Source organism: Aulonocara stuartgranti (genome assembly GCF_965226115.1).
Source record: "Aulonocara stuartgranti genome assembly, chromosome: 1".
NCBI classification, from domain to species: Eukaryota; Metazoa; Chordata; class Actinopteri; order Cichliformes; family Cichlidae; genus Aulonocara; species Aulonocara stuartgranti.
The window spans coordinates 30,438,307-30,452,726 of NC_138939.1; the positions used below are offsets into that span (position 1 = coordinate 30,438,307).

A 14,420-nucleotide genomic window follows, 5' to 3' on the forward strand; every position below is an offset into this window, starting at 1 on the left:
TGGTATTTTCTAATGTTTTAGACACTTTTATGTGAAGGCATTATTTAAAATATTTTTAATGTCAAATCACATCATTTTAAAAAAAAATGAAGAGTCACTTAAGTGAGTAAACTACAGACAATTTATGGAGGATTATTGGTGTCTTTTCTGGATCATGGAAGGCTGCATTTAACATTTTGATGTTTTGGGCTGCTAGTTGATTTTGGTAATTGTGCTCTGTCCTACATTTAACAATAAATCTGAAATCGGTGTTATTTATAGGAAAGCAGTATTATTTATAGATAGCTTAAAGAAGCCTTACTCCATTATAAGAACTGAGAGAGGAGAAGATTGAACCTATGACCTCAGTATTTTTTAAAATCCTGGCTAAGGCCCTGTCTCTGTGTAAAAACCACAGCAGCGGCTAGAACTGAAAACTAACACACACACACACACACACACACACACACACACACACACACACACACACACACACACACACACACACACACACACACACACACACACACAGAGACAGTCACAGTCCAGGCTGGTTAATCCAGTTCCATGCATTGTACCTGACGTATCCCAGTCCATTCCGAGAGGAACTTCTCTATCCTGGATTTCCTAATCGCTGCTGCTGGTTGGCTACATTGTATCAGTTCCCACACGAAGAACCAGCACGGCGCTCATCCAGAGACGGTGAATACGGAGGAATTAACCTGGATTGAAAGCTATTTGCTGTGGGAATAATTGACAGAGGGTCGCTGGAGAGGACCGGACTTGTGTCTGGCTTGAGACGGCACCGATAAAAATGCGCTCGGGACTCGGCTGTTTACGCTGTGGACGGTATCTCGAAGTGTGATGGCAGAAGTCCAGTGAATCGCTGGCCTCCCCTCCTCTCTTGTGTTGGATGTCTTGGGGAGTGCGCTGCCACTGCTTTCTGGTGCTTCAGATTTTTTTTTAGAGGTTTTCTTATAAGTAAAGCATAATTACCGTTGATTTGTTCTTTTTATGGAGCATACACCACCATGGGCAGACCACGGTTTGGAATAGGAGTGTCTAGCTAAGTCGGTAAGTAAGTACATTTTTTTTCTTCTTTTTTTCTTCTTATTGTTGATAGTGCTACGAGTCGTTAGCCATTTAACGTTAGCCTTGTGTGCATGGCAAGCTGGCTAGCTTTACGTTATGTAGCCAACACAGCATGCAGCAGCAAGCAAGCTAGCCAAGGCTGACTGCACTCTGAGCTCATTGTTTGTCTGCCAGAGAGCTAACGTTACACTTAGATTAGCTCATTACACCGAGCTAAGTTAGCTCTATCTGCTTCTTGAACTTCAGCTAACGTGTGAAAGTGAAGCTGGTACCGTAACCGTTAAAGCACTGCTAACAGATTCTTTAAGTTGAGCTCACGGGTCGTGACAGTTACCCTCGGGGACTGCAATATTTATTAGCCCCAGAATACACTTGGCTGACTTCACTAATAGTTTTTGTTTTTAAACGACACCCCCCCCCCCCCCCCCCCCCATGTTTGGAGATAAAATATGGATCTGGGCAGATTTGAAGCTGCAAATTCCGCCAGTGAAGTGACCACAGTGTTTCCCAATCTGGGTACCGGGGACTCCCAGGGGGTCTCGTTAGTGAATTGCGAGGGGCACTTAAGTAGACATGAAAATGAAAGCCTGATCTTTTAACGTGCTACTAGTGATGATTTAGAGCAGAGTGTGAGGATCTGTGTGAATCTGTTTGAAACCACACGTATACTGGTGTTAACACACACACACACACACACACACACACACACACACACACACACAGAGCAGTGTAAACAAGTGCTACAACTCTTGTTACAGGTTGTGGCTTCAGACAAAGTGCTCTGTATTACAGCTAAAAATTTTACAAAATGGTGGATCATGTTAATATGTAGCTATGGTAAGGACTTCCATGGAACCCCCCCCCCCCCCCCCCGAAAAAAAAAAAACTAAAAAAACTAAAACAAGTCACGTTTTGTCAGCTCATGTTCTTGGGGGTGTCCCATCTCAGTGAATTGAGTCATTCAGCTCAAGCACAAGATTTCCTTTTTAACAGGACCACTGTGGGCTAACCCTGTGCTCTACCCCATGGTCTGTGCTGCTCCATGGACTGTAACAGGACCACATTAAAGACTAGCAAAGTAGTCTCAGTCTAGTACTTAGCTGCAGGTTAAAGTGTTCAACATATTCATTAGTCAAGATACAAGACTGCAGTAGTGTTAAATGTATTTTTATTTATATATATATCTCAAAAATGCTCCAGTGTGCAGAATTTTATTATTATTTTTTTAACAGCATGGGTTCATTGGGAAAAAGTGAGACATGGTTTTAATTGTTGTGCAAGCTTGCAACATAAACGTGTCACAGGCTTTGCACAATCCTGCTTAATGTGTACGATGACCTAGTGCTGGCAGTCAATTAAATATGATTTGTTGAGGACATTTGTCATTTGTATTGCACATTTCTGTTTTTGCAAGCACAACCGCTAAGTGCTTACAATACAACACTCAAGGTCTTCCATGTGGCATGCCTAAGTGTAAGGATATCTGGCGTGGGTGGATGATCTCGCAATGAGATATTTGCAAGCGGTTGCAGAACCCCAAACTTCAGATATTATTACAGAGTACTCGAGGTAGATGGATAAGTAGGTGAAGCTGATGTCATTTTCCAATAATAGGTTATGAGATTGAAGTACAGAAATGAAACAAACTACAATTTGTCCACCATGAAGCCTTAACAATTTAAATTTAGTGATAGAAGTAACTATCTTCTTACTTTAAGAGCGAAATGTTGTCTGAGCCATCGACTGTACCATCCACCCAAGCCGTAAATGAGGTGAAACCAATGCAAATGAGTGGAATGAGTGGTTCTTTTGTTAATGAAATGTATTTGTTTACACAAAACTACTATAGTTGACAGTAACTGAATACTCAATCATTAAACATGTCACTAGTTTCTCAAGAGCCTCAGGCATTCCTGGCTAATGCTTCATTTACTATTAAATCAGGTTGGATACATTGTCTCGCGAAAACTCTGGACACCATTTGAAGACACTTTTCTGCACTGTAATATTAAGCTACTTTGGAATAATGTGCATGAAGCGTTTGTTCCCTATTCGGCAATGTGGGACGTGTTGGAAGTTGTTTGAGTCCAGGCCAGTCTGCAGCAGACCTGTGGTTTTCTCATACCAGCTTTTTGGCATAGAGGTGTAAGAGTTCCTCATTTAAGACTTGGTATGCAGTCATTAAGGCCTGACGGGACTTAATGATTTCAAGTGACTTATGTGAAATAATGTCAAGTCAATAGAAATTCACGCACGTGACCCAAGGCAGCATAAAATGCATTCGTTCTGAGGTTTAGTGACGGTTCATATTATTTTCAGTGCAACTAGCCAAATAACCTATATCAGAGCGGGCAGCAAAAGGATCACCTTAACCAGACTAACATTAATTTGCTAGTGGTTCCAATAAATGATTGAGGTCTTTTACGCTTGCTGGAAGAGTGTTTGGTCACTACGTATTATTACCGACTTGTTTTGTATTGATTTCTTTTTGAACACTTTGTTTTACCTAGAGGTTTATTACTCATTCTTCTCATGTCTTTGTCACATTGAAATCAATACAAAAGACGGTAATATAACAGTGTTAAGCCCAGAGGATTTGCCCTGAAATTGAATTCATACATGTGAAAGCACTGGTGTCCCTTTTAATAATAGCAATGTTTCCACAGAGCAAACATGTCCTTTGCTATTTTTTCTTTTGGTGGACAAAATTGAGCAATTTCACTGTAAGGCATAGAGCTGGCATAGCTTTCATTCCAGCTCAGTACCTTTTCAAAGGCAGTTCCTCTCCATCTGATTACCTTTTCTTTTTTTCTTTTTTTTTAAGTAGTAATTTGTTTTAATCAGTATAAGGGTGTTAGGATCCTTGTTATAGCATGGCAGATAGATTTCATACAGTCTGACAGACCATAGCTTGTGAAGTGACTGAACACGAGAGCAACGCCACTTGAGGAAATTCCCATTTCCTTATTCAACAGTATGATGTCCTTGATAACTCAGCTGCTGGTATGTAATGTTTTTAAAGGACAGCAACTGACTGTAAAAGTTACTAATGTACGTGATGGCACTGGGCTTTGGCTCAGATTTGTTTTGCGTTAACTGTGACCAGCCTTTCACCTTTTTAAAAATCTGTTGTGCCTCAGACTATATACCAAAGAAACACTGTGCAAGAAGAGCATTAAAAGTGTTTGTTTTGAGGTCCAGGGCATTAGATTAGTCCAGGACAAGGGGATTATGTTGGCTTTGTAAGGCTGCCGTCATGTTGTGGCCACACACCAGCTGATAGCAAACTCAGAAAGGATTTAACCTATATCCTCAAAGGTAGCTGGTCATTTGAAGGCTTACGGTGCCTTTTATTTTCAAACCACTTGAATTAAGCCTTTTTTACAGGTGCACATATATCCACATATTCAATTATACTCCTGGGTTTTACATTAGCAATGAAATGGATCATGAGGAATGAGACTCATATGGATTCCAGTTCCCTTTGTGAAGTGGCGAGTGCTTTAATGCAGTTAGTGTCAATAGGCAGGTTGTGATTAGATGAAAATCTTTGTACTTTAAAACATACATGCAGCGTTTCTCCAAGGTTAAGATTCTTTTGAAGCGATCCACTCTGAGTGATGGGGGGATGGGCTTATTGAAGCACTGCAGGGAAGCTCTAACATGGAACGCTTGAGTGCCTTCAGAAAAACAGCATTACCTACATGACCTGACCTCCAAATTGTAGTCAGTAATTGTTAATGCAATATAGCACTTGGTTAAAATAGCTACTTACCTACCTACCATAGTGCATACTGTGTTCCATTGGAACAGCTAACCTGCAGAGGTGCAGCTTTCGCTATTTCCTTTGCATGTGCACACAGTTGAAAAGGAGTGAGGGAGACACCTGGGACTTCATTTCACACTTCTAGCATGAAGAGAAAGTAGCATAGGCTTTGGTAACCCAATATGTTTTGATGGCATATTTAAATCCTTTTTTTGGGGGGACAACAACTTAAGAAAACGGTTGATTGTTTATATTTTTAGCCTGTGCCGCTGTGTGTTGCACACTTGGCTACCTGTGAATTTTGACTATGCTGTATCTGCTTGTAACAGCTGACTAGGTCTGCAGTGAGTTCAGACTTTGATTAAACATTTCCTGTAATCAATCAAGTGCTCCGTGGAGTGTCCTGTCTTGTTTTCGTAGCTTGTGGAAAGACAGGTGGGTGGACGGTTCAGAAGTGCTTATGTAATTTCCATCATCTTTCGATATGAACATGACTGTCGAGATTATAATGTAAAAGGCCGCGGCAAGGCTTAAAAGCTGCGCTACACCTGAAAACTGCGAAATATTACTGAAATGCGTAATTATGTAATGCAATTATTAAAATGGTGGGTTTTTTTGTGTTTTTGTTTATTTTTTTATTTGCTTGTTCAAGCATAGTAAATGCAGGACAATGGAAACTGACAGTCAGAATAGATGGCAATATTTATTGAGCCATCCATTGTGTGGGTGGGCTAGGGAAGCTTGTAGTGGGGGGAAAATGTGCCTCATCTGGCCCCCAAAATAGATTTTATATATGAAAACTGATTGTGTGGATGTTGCCGCCGTCTCTATTTCCTGAGGCTACCATTTTGTTGACAAAGTTGAGGATGTGACAATTGTCGTGCGGGCTGTAATGTTGTATCAGAATATGCAGCTCTGCTTCAGGTTTTGCAGCTTTCATTGGATTTCTCACTTGTGAATTGCCCATTACAGCGGGGGAGGGGGGGGGGCACTTTGAATGCTTGTTGCACAGCTGCTGTTTTGCCAGAAACCAGTGATCCATCTTTTCCTGGGATGTGAGCCCAGGTTACACTCAAGTCTCTCCCACACAGGCTATAAAGATATTGTCAGCTTTTGTGGCGCAGCACAGACTTGAGTGCTGCAGAAATGCTGTCTCATTTGCTTTTGGTTTGAAGTATCGTCCCGTGTGATTGTAGAAAGGAAAGCCACAGCAATTATGGGGGTCGATTCAAAAGGATAGTTGTGTTTCTGTTATTACAAAACCTTTGGGGTTTTTTACCACACCATTGCATTTAGTGCTGCCTTCACTCCTCCATTCATAAGCAGTGTGACCTCATTAATCAGTGGTGCATCACTTGTTCCTGACAGTGGTTATCTTTTCGCTGCTACATGCACATCTATAAATGGTTGATTAAAATAGTAAAGAAAATGCTACAATATAATATTATTTTTTTTCTAAGTTGCTCTACAGAACATACAGCGTATCCATTTTTTGACGCGAAGCAATTATGTCTTTCCCAGATATAAGCTCGCTTTTAGCTGTAGGAATGTCATGGTCTTTTATGAAGATATGTTTTTGAGTTGAGCTTAGTGTAGAGCAAGAAAGGTCTTTGAAGTGATGCGCGGGAATTCCTCAGAGCACATCAATAGTGTAGCGTGGTGGCAGTGAGTGGGAGGCTCTATCCCTGTTGCCCTAATCATACAGCAGAATCCACTGTCATCTGTAGAATCAAAGAGAAACTGTTGTCGCTCTCAGATGACACCAGCCTTGCTTGTTATATTGATGAGTAAATGAGAGAACATCCACAATTGCTGCAGTCTAATGTGAAAAACACGGATGATCAATTGGAACGGCAACCACTTTCAAAGAGCACCATTTCCTTCGTCAGTCTAAAACTGTGCAAGTGTTAACAGAGATCTACTATCCTGTTTCATCCCTCTGCCCGGGCATGCATGGAAACAGATGTATAGAGTTTTAATGTTGTTTTAGTTTGAAACGCATTCCCATCAAAGCGGCTTCGGTTTAAAGCCCACCAAAGGGTTGTCGTTCGAGGTGCACGGCGATCATGTCCAGTTCCTTTTTACTGTGCATGGATAAAGAATTAACTGGGATTAAAGGCTGTAGTTGTTTGATTTTTGCAGGGCTCAATATATCATGGGGCTAGTTTAGTAGGCATTATGTATTTTCAGCTGTTCAGTAATGAAAACATCACTGAAGAATTTAGTGCTGGATCTTCGAGCAACAGTAATAGGCCAGGTTTTTATTTTTGCTTTAAATTGTACAGTGATTTGAGATGTGCTTTACACTTGCGTTATCGGATAGAACAAACTGGAAATGGATGTATTGCAGATTTATTGGTGTTGGTGTAAATGTTTAATGTGTTGATATGAATTGTTTTTTCTTTGATAGAATTTAATACAAAAAGATGTTGAGTTAATTTAGAAACGTGTATTATTAGACAGCTTGTTGATTAGAAAAGTTTAATGTAGTAGTTAAAAATTTAAAAGGAGCTTTCTTGTGCTAATTGACCGATATCACTGTTGAAAACCTTTGTTGTCTAATGGCTCTGTAACACTAGAATAAAAAATTAGGAAAGCTGGCTTCTTGGTCAGTGGAGTCCAAAATCTTAGTGAATCCATTGACCTGGTTTGCTACTGGTGACGGATTTCAAGTACTTGTGGCGACCACTTTCTGCCAGGGTCGCCTTTGGGGAGGGAACCTGTTCACAAAAATTTGTGTTTTGATTCAGACTGACTGCAATCACTCTGAGATTAGCAGAGGTTTGGGAATAAATGCTGTCCAATTTATAGACACAAATCAATTGCCAAAAAATTCGCAATTGATCGGAGTCAGTCTGTGCCGATGAGTTGCTTATCTGTGATGCATTGTTTTGCAATAGGAGACGGCGCTCAACTGGTTGTCATCTAGTTGCGAAGTGGTTGTAATCTGGTTATATTCTCATATAAAAGCAAGGTTGCCAAACATCTATCATTTTGTAGTTAAGCCCCGCCCTGCCATAACTACTACATCATTATTCAGGGGGAATTTCCAGTCTTGACTGGACTTTGTTTAATGTGATTTCTTTGTGTATGTAAACAGCAACAGATTTGCGATTGTTACAGATTTCTTACAGTGAATCACTATATTATCGTAAAGAGATTTCATGTAATTGCCAGCTTCACCCTATTTAATCACAAACTGATAACAAACTGGTTCTGTTTCATTGCTGTTTTATCACCATCTTGACACACCAAAGTCGCTTTGAATAGTGGTTACAAACCTAGTCTCCATCTTTGAAGCAGTTCATTGCACAGAGACCCAGTCATTTTTATTTTTTGGTGCTACAGTCTCCCTCCACTGTTTTCTCTAGTGTCACTGTAGCATAAAAGTCAGTATCAGCATTGGTTCCAAAAACCCAGTATCAGATGGGCTTTACAAAAAAATCCCAATGAAATCAACCAATCTTCTATACAACAGTCAGCTTTGGCACGTAGTTACAGGAAATCTTATTTGGGGCCTCAGGCTTCAACAGTACTAGTTGTTTGGTTACCCTGGGTGACCACATTTGGATCACTTCCAACTATTTTGTGTAGTCTGCTGGCAGTTTTTGTTGACTGGCACACTGATTCTTATGTCCTTTTTCTACCTAGGCCAACCAGATTGGGGCTGTTGTGTGCTGTTGTCAAAATATGCTTAGGTCTATGATAATAATCAAAACACAAAACAAGTAATGAACAAACATCAAACAAAAACAAAGGGGAAATCAGATCTGCAACATTGTGTTGGTTAGCAACATTATTTTGCGCTATGGGAAATTTATAATGAGACTCTTTGGCTGATAATAAGTTTATCAAAAAGATAATCACCAGATTACTTTGTGTAACCAAAAAATCTGACGGAAAGCACCACAAAATGCAAATGAATTAAAATACTAAGGCCAGAAATCAGGAAATTTAAATCTAATCAGCCTGCAGGAAGTCATTATTATCTGTCCCTGTTCATTTTTCCAATTAATCTGACAAGACGCTGGAACAAATTCACTTATTTGGACAGCAAATGTAGGTCTTACCCCGATAAAACTGTGTTATGCGATTTCACAAACGATCAAGGAAGATCAGTGGAGAAACCCGGTTACTCTCAAGAGTAGAGATCCTATTTAAGGTCGAGATTGTGGGCAGAGAAAGCAGTTAATCAAAAACACGCAAATGGAGCAGCACTCGTGCATAGTCTCGCAAGTAGTAGCTCTTGTGGCTTTAACATTAGTGGTTTGAACTGTCCTGACTGGTTTGCAAAAAAATATGGGTGTGTAATGTTTCAGTCAGCTGCTTAGGGCAGATTTATGCCTTTGGATTAAGATGCAGCAGTGTGAGGTTAACACAGGCTGTAAAGGGTTCATGGGAGTAATGGAACAGCTTAGTCTTCACCATCATTTTCTATTTCTTTGAGAATGTAAACAACATGGACATATTTGCTCTTTTTTTTTTTTTTTTTTTTTAAATCACGTAAGCACAGCATAGCAAATACATGAAGGTAAATGATATTACTTGGTTGGGAAATAAATACACAGCATGGCACAAAAATGTACAACACATCCATCTAGTGAGGTAGCAATGCCACGACAGCCAACGGGTTAAAATCCTACGCTGAACCATAAATCACTTCCCACGCCGTAGGCATCTACAAACAGGAGCAGAGAAACAACTCGCCAGAGAAGCATAAATTCAGCTTTAGTGTTATTAGTAGTGAAATGAAATATTAGGATGCTCCAACGTGTGAATATATCGGACTAAATATACTGCAGCTAAAAAAGAGCACACATGGTCTGCATATTGTGTGATTGGTTGTTTTAGCTTTTACTTGTAACATACAGTAATCTGCCGGAGAAAGCCTGTTTGCTTTGCATTTTAATTTGGCAGCCGCTATAAAAGAAAATTGATGATGCTGGGGAAAAGGGAGAACAAAAAGGCATGGGGAATAGGAGAGGTAGATGGAGAATTGAAGGAGAATCATTTGCATTGGTGACAACACGAGGACAAAGCAAGCAAACCTCAGCTCTTATACTTTTCTAAGTGATGGTGCGTTTGAGCTCCGACATAGCTGAGTTGCATTTTTGGAGGCGGAAACACATTTCCTTTAATGGATGACCAAGTGGTCACGGTGGCAGCAAATGTGTAAACAAGGATGTCAAATGTCCAAATAAGGCGAATGTATTTAAACTCGCGTTCTAAAGGAAAGCTGGTCTAGACCTCTGTCACATGGTCCAGCATGGAAGATGCACTGTAGCTCCAAATATTAAAAACTATATTAAACAGTATTGTTTAAGGTTAATACACAGTGAAAAGTGGGACCACTCGTTAGCTATAACCTATTATAGGTATTGTGTAATAGACAAGTCAAAGAAAATGATTTAATGTAGCTATTTTCCCCATTACAGAAATGCAGCATAGAATGCATTTCTTACCTCGCATACGATTTCCAGCACTGCAAACATTGGTGGTGATAGAGTGTGCACCTTAGGCCTTACTGTCAGATGTTACTGCCCACGTTTCTGTGTGTGTTTTTATGAGCAGTTGCGTTGTGAGTCTTTATGCTTCAAGTACAAAGTTAAAGTGCCCTTTAAAACAGAGGCAGCCTATTAATTTTCCCCAAGGAGCCACATGAAAAACTGGGACTGTTGTGGAGGGCCACGCCAATAAGCTTATAAGAGATACAATTAATATTAAGCAGAACTTAGTGTAGCCTGTTGGTCCCAGTTTCTCATTTGGCCCTTTGGGGAAATTGATTGCCCACTCCTGATTTAAGATGTGATTTTTACATAGTGTGCTGCAGATAATTTGTCAGCAATAGATTCCACGCTGTCAAAACCAGTTCTCTGATCGAGAGTGAATTGGGTCCAAATTATTGCTTACTCTTGATTCTTGTCATTTTTTGCACATGACACTTGTGTCTCTGAGGGACAGATCAGTGCAGCATTGATTGTGGGTAGCCACCATGTTAGAGTGACAATGCCATTTGAAGCCTCGCTTGTTGACTCGGCCCCTGTTAGGCAGCTGCTGGAAGAGAGGCAGGCAGTTATTTGAGGTTAATGGTTGTCCTCAGCCTTTCTCTAGTTGGACATTCACATGGCAACACCACAACTGTCTATGGTACAAACAGTAGTGCAGTGTATTAGTCACTCACCACTGGCCTGCTGTTTTCTCATAGTTGGACTTTTGACACTCTGTAGGAGCGGTTATGCCAGTGTTCACTGTGGTGCTGTTGTTGCTTTATTACTGATTTCTATTGTTCAGTCATCCTCAGTGTAGTAGGTTAATAGAAGATTCCTCGTGGAATAAACTAGTATAAAAGCCTGAAAGGTCCAGAGAATTTGTGAGTAGATACCATTAACTTGACTGAATGCACTGTGTGCAGATGGGTATTTCACTTTTCACTAAGAATTTGTTGGAATCCTGCCTGGTGAGCTGCCCGTGCAGGAATGCATGTAATAAACAGTCGACAAAAGACTCTAGGGAAAAAAGTAGTGTCTTTATCTTTTCTGCTGCACACACACACAGACACAGAGAGCAGTGTTATTCAGGGACTTTCTGCTCTTTAGCCCGAGGCCATGTTCCTTTCACATCTCTTCCTTCTCCCTCATTTGTCAGTCAGTATTTAAGTTAATAAAACAAGCTTATTTTAGCTCGCACATTTCAGCTCCTTTTTCAGTTTACATTCTGGGTCGAGGAGGAAAACCTTAATATTGATTGATGGGGAAATATCATATATCGGCTATTCAAAATAATACTTTAACATTTCAGTCGGTGCAAAGCGCTTCAGCACTGTCTCTCACTGGTATATGCATACTACACCTGATTTAAAAAAAAAAAAAAAAAGTAAGACATTATAATTTTGCATTCTTACTTGTGCACCTTTTCTCTTGTGCTTTTTTCCTAAAGTTTTCTCAGTTTCAACCTGAAACCTTGATTTTTATCTTTAAAATGTTGGGAAAATACACAATGTTCATTATTAGTGATCTGAAATTAGTGATCTCAGGCATCTCTGTGTAGAATTTGTGGATCGGTGTTTTGTGGATGGCTTCCAACTACTGCTCCGTCCTTACAGGCACCTCGCTTGACGTGTCAAACTAAGAAAGTCCAAAGTCCATGAGGCTCTGCTGCAGGAGTGTTCTTCCAGAATGATAATTGTGATATCTTAAAATGAGGGTCCAGATTCTCTCTTAAGTAGTAAACCACGTTGAGATCTGGTGACCATGATGGTCATAGCATGTCAATCACATCATTTTGCCACCTATTGAATATTCAGTGAGACCTCGTGCTCTCTCAGTGAGGCATTGTTATCTTGGAAGAGACCACTCCCATTCGGATAAAGTGTTTCATAACAGGATAAAAGGTAATGAGGGTTAGCCCACACGTCTACATTGTGATGAGTGACTCATCACTTTTTTCCTGTTCTCTATAAACCATTCTCATGCCTATGGTTTTTGCAACACTAAACACACTTGTGTAATGAGAGGGTTAAGCCCTTCAACCCTCATCTTGAAATCCCTCTGTATGTAATTGTTATTCGACTGTTGTTACTGACAGTATGATTGTGCCCTGCATTGGAATTTTCAGCCAACTGAGAAAGAGTTGGTCCGTTGTTTTTTGGTACTTGCTGCATAGTCATCAGATATTCGCTGTTGGCAATATTTACCCAAACATATTTACCCAAGTTTTCCATAGATGTAAATGCAGATGCAATTTCCTGCCAGTCTGTGACTAAAGCTCCTCCCCGCCATTTTACTGAAACTGAAGTCTTGCAGATTAGCAATTGCAAGTTTACATGAAAGTGTTTGTGGTAGCTGTGATTTCTGTGTACTGACTGTCCTCTGATTTAAAAGTGTGAAAAAGGAAATGTGCAGCCTTAGTGCGTGCAGTATTGTCTAAGTCAAGAAATCAGTCAGTGATCTAAATTTGATGACTGACTAAAGCCTGACAGCAGATACTCGGAGTAAAGTCTCAAAGCGAGGAGGAGCTTGATCGTATCACTTTGACTAACCACCTCAAGCTTCAGCCCTGCTTTGTTTGATTAAATTAGCCATTCTTCTTTGCTTTACTACAGCTAAATAATCAAAAAGAATAAATTGTGTGTGTTTTCTGAAACACCTTTTCTTGAATTTAGTGGAAAATGTCATGATGTCAAGTAAATTTGTGAGGGAGAATTCGTGAGGTCATATGGAAAGATACCCAAGGTGCTAAGGGAATCCAGCTACACTAGGTTAAGTAATAATATGTTGAAGCTGGTCTCTGTTGATGTTCCAAAGTTCTTATAAGGATGTCAGCCACTCTGTAGCCAACACTTAACAGGAAGTTATTTTAAGCTTAGAAGACAAAGACAATACCTTGACGTGTCTGTGAAGGTTCTCAGTCATCCAGGTCATCGTAGTCAAAGGAGCTTGCAAAAGAAAAGCGTCTGGACAATACCTTGACTTTCTCTTGTCAGTGGGACATAAAAAAGAATCACCAGACAAATTTGGTCAAAACAGATTAAAAGGTTTCGGTAGTGTGTACACAATGTTTAACCAGAGGTAAATGAAAAATACACTGGCCTTATTGTGACAGCATAGCTGGCACAAAGCTTTTGGGTAGTAGGGACCATCATCTGTGACATTACAGAGTTTTTATTGCGTATTTGTTTTGTAGTGTTTCTTATTCTCGCCTTAAAGGTTAGATTAATGTGTGGGGGTAGGTATTAGTTCATGTAGTTCACATCTGTGTATGCACTGTGATCATTTTATTTATAGAGCACTAACCACCATGGTTTGACTGTGGGTTTAACAACATATTTATAGTTTAGTATATGGAAACATTAAGTTTCCACAGGTCATGTGCATGACTTGTGTGCCTTATTGACATCACCCCACTTTGAAAGCTGCTGCTACAAGAAATTAAATATAGAATTAAGATGCTTTGTTGTCCTAAAGGATTGCTGGGTGTATCCAGTGTATATCCAATGCTAAAGGAGATGATAAAGAAAGCACTGAATGACCTCTCCTTGCATTTTGAGATTTCAGCCAGCTCTTAGAGATTTCACTTATATATTTCAGGGTCATTTCACTCAGTGGGCAGACTCCCTAAGCAAAATAAAAAAAAGAAGAAGATAAAAGGCTGATTTCCTACTGCTAAAGCCTGGGTTGTTTATTTTCAACAGCTCACTGACTCAAGTTTAAGACCATCTCTAAAAAGCCAACAAGGTGCTGAAAAGAAAATGCCCATTAAACAGAAATCATACCCCATCATGTCGAAAGCAACTGAGCACAAGTGAAAATGATATTGAGGAAAAGGGCTGATGTCTGTGTGCTTACCAGTAGATGTTATTAAGTTGTATGGACTAGTCCTCTTGATAAATGTTATTAAAATACTGAAATGCTGGTGCTCTTGGATACACTTTCTATCATTTGGCCTTGTGTGCATTTCTCTACTGAGCTCCTGTTTAAGTATTTATGGTATTTATGGTATTTGGATTAAAAACACTGCCAATCAGGAAGTTGCTTCCACTTAATGTTTGTTTACTTTTTTTTTGGTTTTGAATATGTCTATTTTT

General features: G+C 39.9%; 1 protein-coding gene across 4 annotated transcripts in view; it reads left to right on the forward strand.

The window, feature by feature from the left end:
- The first annotated feature begins 329 nt into the window (after positions 1-329).
- The window catches only part of znf609b (zinc finger protein 609b), an 83,830-nt gene continuing 69,739 nt past the window's right edge, over positions 330-14,420 (forward strand). Inside the window, exon 1 of one of the 4 annotated variants that reach the window (XM_082526533.1) lies at positions 330-1,053. The gene's annotated coding sequence lies outside the window, so the exon portion shown is untranslated. Of the gene's footprint in view, positions 1,058-14,420 lie in introns of all 4 variants that reach the window. The other 3 variants (XM_082526531.1, XM_082526530.1, XM_082526532.1) reach the window with 3 other exon arrangements.